An 8,041-nucleotide genomic window follows, 5' to 3' on the forward strand; every position below is an offset into this window, starting at 1 on the left:
AAAAATTATTGCTTTTTTTCTTTACAACTTTCCAGAACCTCCATGAAAATATGACTTTGCGGCAGGCTGAAAACATCACCTCCCATGTAATTTTTAACTCATAGTGGAGGAATCGTGAAAATATTCTAGACATAGCCACACATTGGTAGTGCCTGGGCGTTGAGCACGGCATTCGGCGCTCGAGAAGCACGCGGCGAGACTGGCGGGAGCACGTTCAGAATGCACTCTGTATCCGGGCGGTTTTGTTCTGAGGTCAAAAATTGAGTACTGTTCGCGTGTAGCCCTGACATTGCTTGTGTCACTGAATCTGGCAGCACTGAGGGCAGGGGGAGGGGGTGGTGGTAACTGCCACTGGACTGCCCACGCCATCGTGCACGAGTCGCATAGGCCCACTGCAATTTGGGCCTCCTGGAAAGAGCCAACCGTTCAATTTGGACTGTTTGCATTCCGTCTTTCCGTCACGAGTCGTGAGACGGTACGAAATGAAGGCACGGCTGCGGCCAAGCTGCCGCTAGCACCACGCAGGCCCGTAGCCCGTCCAGCCCCAGTCGTCCACGCGAGTTTGCCGAATTGCCGGCCTCAGTAGTTCATTTCCGGTGGCGTTCTCCGTTCGCACAGCAGACCGATTTCCAGAGTCGTTATCGTGTGTTTTCGTCGCTCTGTCTCTCTCGCACCGAAACGAGGTGCCCCATAAGTGCGAGAAAGACGGAACGACACTCGGAATCAGTCTGCAGTGGCGCATGGCGGAATCCCGAAAATCGGAGCCAAAGCCATTCGAGTGGAGCAGTGGCTCGTTTGGAAACGAAATTGCAGCACTCGCACCGGTTAGAAGTACACGCCAACAACTCGAACGGCGCGCCGCGGCGGGGTACACCTCGATAGGGGGTGGTTAGGCCGATAATTAGCCTAACAAGAGACAAGAACGCTCGCGGAAGCGTTCCCGTGCTGCGTGCGTGTTTGGGCAGTGGAGCGGCGCCGCAGCAGCCATTGGCGCGTATATAGCATCGCGCTTCGCGTCCCCTGTGGTTGGCCGGGTGATGTCTCTCTCGCACTCACGGGGCGTACCATACTATATGCAGACTGTACCGTGGACGACGTCTGCACGGTGCATCGGTGCACGGGCTGGGCCGGCGGCTGGCATGGCAGGTCTGGCCGCGGGCGGGTCTCAATCAGCATCAGTCCCGTGAGAGTGCGTTATTCTATTGGACACTTCCATGCCCCAGGCCTCGCACGTCGCTCTGTCTCCCTCGAACTCGTGGGGCTGTCCGTAGGGGCGCGAGGGAGACCGAGCGACGCGCGTGTTGTGCTATCGGCCAGCAGAAGAAAATGCGCCCGTCGAAACACGGAGTGTCGAAAGCCGAATGGCCCAACTTGACCCGGCCGATCCAGCGTCCTCGAGGGTCCAGGGCTATTCCCGGCTCTCATTCCCCGCGCTCTGTCGGCCTGTCGGCAATTATTCCCTGCGGTAATAGTACATTGTCTGGTCTGTGGCGGGCCGCACGCACACTCTCTCGCACGCACTCACACACGTGTGCACGCGCGCCAAATTAAGAGGCTTCTCGAATTGAGTACGTGAGGGTTCGGGCCGCGCAGGGCCGCGGAGGCACCCACGCGTGGTCCCGCGGTCTGCGAGCGTCGGAGTGGGTATATCCAAAATCGGTGACAGAAGATGGCGCACGACGAGCAGCCTGGACTAGACTAGGGCGGTCCGTCCAGCGTCGTCGAGTAGCTGTAATTATGGCCCGGAATAAGACGGTCGGTGTGTGGATGGTGGATCGCCTCGCTGTCCAAACGTCAACCAAGGTGACAAGGCCGCCCCGCCCCGCCCCGCGCGAGCCTCGCGACACGTCAGCCTATCGCGGCTCCGTCATCTGAACGTGCTTCTTTTCTTCATCCCGAAAGAGCAACCGCTTTTTCAGTGAGCGTCGCAGGCTTCTGCAGCCCGTCCACGACACGAAGCGCGTCAGACTATCCGCGCCGAGTGGTCCACCAGTGCGTCATCTCCCTGCAGGCTCACGCTAGACACTGCCGTGTCGCTGTCATGCTCTGTCTCTCTCGCATCCCTACGGGTTGCCAAACGAACTCGCTGTCCGCAATCTACTGCTTGCTATAGCGCCTGGCGGGTAGGCAGTACGGGCGCGCCTGTGTGCGCGGCTAAAGAGCCTACCATTGCCATTACCATTACGGGCTAGCGCAGCCCCTGCCGAGCCGTCGAGCCCTTCAGCTGCCAAGGCACTTTCCTCTCTCTCTCTCTCTCTCTCTCTCTCTCTCTCGCACTCGTGGAGTGTGCCTTGTGCACCGTCGTATCGCGACGGATTATCGTTGGCGCCGCCCCTGCCTCCGCCTGGGGCGTTGCCATCCCTGCATTGCAACGAGCTCACCGGCTGAACCGCGCGGTATTTGGACACCTCGGGCTCGGCCGCGCGGCCAGCTCTGTGGCGTCCCCGGGGGCGGGCCCCCGAGTCGAAACAACTGCCGGCGGCACCAAGGCGGCACCAAGGCGGCACCGGAGCCCAGCATTGTCCGTGGTTGACAAGTCCTTCGGCCGCTGGTGACACATTTCCCAGGCCACGTGACGGCGGCGACCTTGGCTCGTGCTTGACACGCAAAAAAAAAAAAACACGAAACGTCAAATTACTAAATGCTGACAACTAACTTCAGACAATTTTAAAAATCTGTCTGCCCACCGGTAAATTCATGTTTTTAACTTTTTTTGGCAACAAGTTGTGTTGTTGGCCATACCAGAAGTAAAAACCCGTCCGCTAGTGTCGTTTGACGCACTTGCTTCAGCTATGCGACCGCGGCTTACTGAAAAGAGAAAGAGATACAAGCTCATTTGGTTCAATCTTCCGCGTACACTACCGCACCGCGAACTGGTGCTGCATGCATGGCTGCTGCATGCTTCTGCTTGGAAACGAAACCGGTCCCCGCGCAGTTCGGGCGGAGCGGCGCAGCATGGACGCCAATGGAGCGCGGCGTCCGAGTCCCGGCAGGCTGATTCGGAGCACTGCCTCATCTCGCTGTCTCCCTCGCACCCCTGCGGGATGCCCCATGAGTGCGAGAGAGACGGAGCAATGAAAGCATTTGGGGGTGCCTGGGGGTGGGCCTGCAGGTTCGGCCCGAGGACAAGGCTGTGGCAAGGCTGGGAGTGCAGAGCCGTGAGTGTAGATAGAGTGCAGTGCTCCGGGCCGGGCCATCGGGCCGACAGAAGGCCGAGAGGCGCGGACCCTTGGCCTATCGTATGTGAGTCAAGGCCGGGGCCGCAAAGGGGCTGCGGGGGCTCCGCGCCGCGACCTGGGTCGGCAGGGGTCATGCATGCCGCGCGCGTGTGTGTGAGAGTGCGAGTGTGTCTGTGTGTGTGCTAGCGCGGTGCAGCGCGCAAGTGCCGCGGCCGGCCTGCCGGTTACGCCGTTGTTCCGCTGCAGCGCGCTGAGAGCTCCACGCCGCACTGCGCGTTGCCGCGTTGCGCAACGGAGGCGATGCCCGTTTTATTGACAAAAGGCTCTAGACAGTGTGCTCGCCGTGTACACTGGGGGAAAGGGGCGGCGGGCGGGCCGGCACCAATACCAAGTTCAAGGTGGTGGGGCTGGGCCGGCGTGGCTGTGGCTGGGCTGGGGCCGCTGGGGCGCGCGCCTGTGATACAATAATCGGAGTGGACTTCCCTTGGAGAGAGTGGGGGAAGGAAGAAAGGATGCTCGACGCGCGCGGCCTAGAGAGCCCACCAACGGCCTCAGCTTCGCCGCCTGGTGCATTTACCGCGGCGACAAATTTTGATTACGGCAGTGTGGCTCTCCGCTTTGATGATTCACTACTACGCTTGAAGAAAAGCGTGAAAGTACGCTTCAGTTCTGCCAGTGTCTCCTTCAGCAGGCGGTCGGAGGGACAGGAAGACTGGGGGGTCGGGGGCCCATCGCGGGTTGCACATTGCTCGTCGTTTACTGAGTAGCTGGTAGCGCATGGCACCTCGGCGTGGAGGAAAAGTTACTGCCGATAAGGCTAATGTGATGGCTGATGGCGCTACGGCGCGCTACGCAGCTAGTTCGGCTGTTGGGCCAACGAAACGAATAGTAGCGTTGTGCTGGGTAATCGTCTCGGACACACAAACACACACTACTCGAACACGCCTCGGTAACTGGCACAACACTGGAAAAATACACACCTAGCGAGTAAACTTTCCGGCTCGGCGTGTGCCGCGGTGGGCCGTGCGCCCAGCCGGGTCGTGACCAGTATGGTGACCAGGTGGCTCTCTGTCGCCGCCGCAGCCTCCGCTGATTTAACCGGAAAGGGGGAGCGGTTCAACGGTCTGTCTGGCAAGGCGTGTGGTGGCCGCGCGATATAGTGCTAGTTTCCGCGCTAGAGGAAAGGAGTTTGCCAGAGTTTGGGCTCGAGACTCGAGGTTGTCCACCCCAACACTGAACATGTGTACGCAGCCCGCGCTGGCGGCCGAAACCTGCCGAAGGTCCACGAAGTCTGCCGAGCCGACCAATGTATACGTACCGCGAGGCGGGGGGTGGGGGCGGGGGTGTTTTTCAGGCTTCCTGAAGCAAATTCTCGCGTCATTCGGGGAACTCCGTGAGTCCATACACCGACCCGTCCGGCGAGGCAAAAACAAGACACTCGCGCACCCACTCTCGCGGGCCTGTGAGCATGTGAGAGTTTGACAAACGATCGGCAGGGAAGTCCTGATGGGGGCCTTGGAGTGCGTTGGCCTCGGCCTGGCCACGGCCCGCCACGGCCATACGGGGCGCGGAGCGGAGGCGCAGCGTGGCGCAGCGTCGCCGTGAGGCGGGCGTCGCTACCCCGGGCTATGTGCTACGCGTGGAGTATCGGCTTGGCCCCTATTCGGTAACAGTGACTCAGTATGACATCACCGGGAGACAGACCGGGCCGGCCCTTTCTTCACTGGGAACCGGAATCGAATTTAGTTTGGGGCGTTAAATAGCTGTTATCACGGACACGGACGCTCCCAGTGAACCAAGGAAATAAAGTTAAAGAAGGAGGGGGGAGACTTACTCGGGTTTCAATCAGATACACTCTCCCTCATTATCCAGGGAGCACAAAAGTCAAGTTCTTTGTGTCGTTACCCTCTGTGTTGCACTAGATGACGACGAGGGTGACGAGGGCCTGCACTGCCGTGACTGCACTTCCAAGGTCGCGTCTTCGCGGAATAGATGAGATAGATTGATTGGCAGGGATTAAAGGGGCTTTAATCAAAACAAGGCAAGTGCGTTGACACTGACACGTCTGACACGCGCGTTGCGCAGCAGGCTGCAGTGCAGTGGCACGGCCGAGCCGAGAGGCAGACAAACAAGCCGAGTGCGAAGACACGGCGAAGACACGGCGAAGACACGGCGGAAGCGGCCCAAGTTGGTTCCGTTTGTTCAGTCACCCCAGAGGACACGTTGACGTTGTCGCCTCGTCATTTCCTTTCCGCCGTCGGAAAATTGCGCGCTAGTCGATCCATCGATCCGGCAATCGATTATGGCAAATTGGGAGCGGGCCGCCGAAGGACATAATGGCACGGCATAAGTAAGTGAGTCACGGTAATTTGCCTACGTACCGCGCAAAAATGTGTGCCTCGCGTTTCGTCCTTCGAGGGACTCGCGAGACTGTTGCGCTGTCATCGCCGCACGCGCGCCTCACTGCCCGCCCTTCACCTCCCTGATACCGATCGGCAGTGTGAGGCAAGCCAGGCTAGCGGCACACACTCACACCAGTCGGAAGCGGTTCAATTTCTCAGCTCATTTTATTTTCGAAACGAGCGGCTAGGACATACAGTATCGCATGCAAGATCGGCGGCCTCTGAAGATGCTAGTTAGAGCCATTAAAGGCCTCCACGTTTTTGCTTCGTTTCTTTGAAGAGTGCACTGAACCAACGAGGAACGCAGTGCCGCAGCGCGCAGCGGGCTTGCCCGGCCCGGCGTGCCCTCGCCGATTTTATGTGAGCAGCCGAGCAGGCGAGCAGGCAGGCCTTCCTGGTATACGACTAACTGCTGGACTTAATTTTTGCGGCCGGCGAAGTTGCTTTCGACCTCGCGTCCCGTCCCCGCACTCCAGACGTCTGCGCGGTCCAGACCTCTCTGGTCCAGACCTTCTGGCGGACGGGCGGGGCGGGCTCTTTGCAACGCTGCTGGTGTAGTGGCTGGTTGTGCTGGTGCAGCGCGGCGCCGCCCGGAGCTCGTTTTATGTCAGTCCAGTCCACGATGCTGCTGTTGCAGTCCATATAAATAAATACTTTGATCTTATTTTTATTCCGCCGCGGTCTGTCTGCCTGCCTGCCTGCCTGTCCGCCTGTCCGGCGGCAGCCGGCCCTGGACGTCCTTCACTGTCTGCCCGTCCGACTGTGCGGCCGCCGCGGCCGCGGAGGCGCTGCAGTGCAGACGCAGACTGAGAGTCGTTTCCCGTTTTCGTCGCTCTGTCTCTCTCGCACTCATGGCGCATCACGTGGAGATGCGAGAGAGACAGAGCGACGAAGACGACGTTCGGAATCAGTCGCTTGCTTGGCTGCTGGAGTCCCACGGAGCAGCGCACCTTCCCTTCGCTCTCCGCGCAGGCCTTAATTTAATCTTGCATTGTTTTTTAATTGTCCATCGGCGTGCTTTCGCGTGGTTCGTGCTCGACGCACGCTTTCCAAGGCCGCCGAAAACAGCGGAGGAGCCCGAACCAACGAATCAACGTTCGAGCACTCGGAACTTTATGGCGGCGCGACTAGGCGGGATTGGTTTCCAGGACGCGAGGACTTATTTCGTCCTTGGCGCGGTGCGGCGCGGCCCGGAGCTTGCTAGGTCAGCAGGCAGTGGCAGGCAGGCTCAGCTCGGCGCGGCGTGGCCTGCCGTGCCTGCCGTGCTCGCGGCCAGCAGGCGGTAGGCGCGCTCATTCGAGGTTCAAGGTTCGGGGTTCAAGGCCCGCCCCAGCGCGACGCTGCCATTCTGCACCAGGTACCCTGCCTGTTGCCTGCTGCGTTGCTGCCCTGTGTCTCGCAGCGTCCGGCGCGTCGCTCTGCCACCACGGCTGCGATCTCCTCTGTTCTGCCACTCTGCCGCTCTGCCCGGCACGGCCCCTATGGCCCCGCCAGGCATGGTCCCGCCAGGGTCAAGGGTGCTGTGAGAGGTTTCGGAAAGGACGCCGGGTGCGGGCAGTGCGGGCTGGCCCTGCAGACTCATTCCGAACATTCATTTTGTCGCTTCGTCTCCCTTGCACTCGAAAAGCGCTCCGTGCGGCGGAGCGAGAGAAACAGAGCGACGAAACAACTTTTCGGCATCGCTCGGCCCCCATGGCCGGCTGGACGTGGCCGTGCTTCGCAGTGTTTCGGCTCGGCGGCCAGTGGGCTCGGCGAGGAGCTCCGTGGGCCTCCGTGGGCGTGCCTCGCTTCCTCGCTGCGCTGCCCAGACTCACTTGGCAGTTCACATCGTTCACGTTCACCGAGACCGCGGCACTACACCGGGAGTGGTCAGCGCTGGCGACCCGCCACACGCACCGCGCCGCACTGCGCCGAGCCGCGCGCGCTGATGCGACGCTGGGCAGCAGCGCCATGGCAGCGGCAGCGCCGGAGTTATGCAAAGTGCCCTTAGGAGACGAGCAGTCGAGCACCAACAGTCATCAAGGAGAAAGAGAGGGTCCTATCGTCGGCCGGCGCTGGGGTGTGGTGTGGAAAGGAAAAGTTTTGTCACGTAACAACATTACCCAGCCGACGGCCCGGCCCGCCGCCCCGTCGCCTCGCCGCATCGGAGGTTATTGGACCGGTTCACGCTCGATCGGCCTCCGCACTCCTCCACGCCGCCACGATACGGTGCGGTGCGGCCCTGAAGAGCATCGGGGCTCTGCCGCCGCCGCCCGCCTGGCCGCCAGGCCGCCAACGGCGCCGTCCCTCGCGTCTGCGCTCGCGTCCCTGACTCCCTGACCAGCCCCACGACGCCGTCGGCCCGGCCGGCCCGGCTCTGCCCTTTGCGCGGCGCGGGTCGCCTTGTACCGCCGGGGCTGGCCGGGGCTCGGTGACGTCAGCAGACTCAGTCTGTCTCTCTCGCATCTACACGCGACGCCT

The sequence above is a fragment of the Thrips palmi genome, unplaced genomic scaffold, assembly GCF_012932325.1.
Source record: "Thrips palmi isolate BJ-2018 unplaced genomic scaffold, TpBJ-2018v1 HiC_scaffold_19, whole genome shotgun sequence".
NCBI lineage: Eukaryota > Metazoa > Arthropoda > Insecta > Thysanoptera > Thripidae > Thrips > Thrips palmi.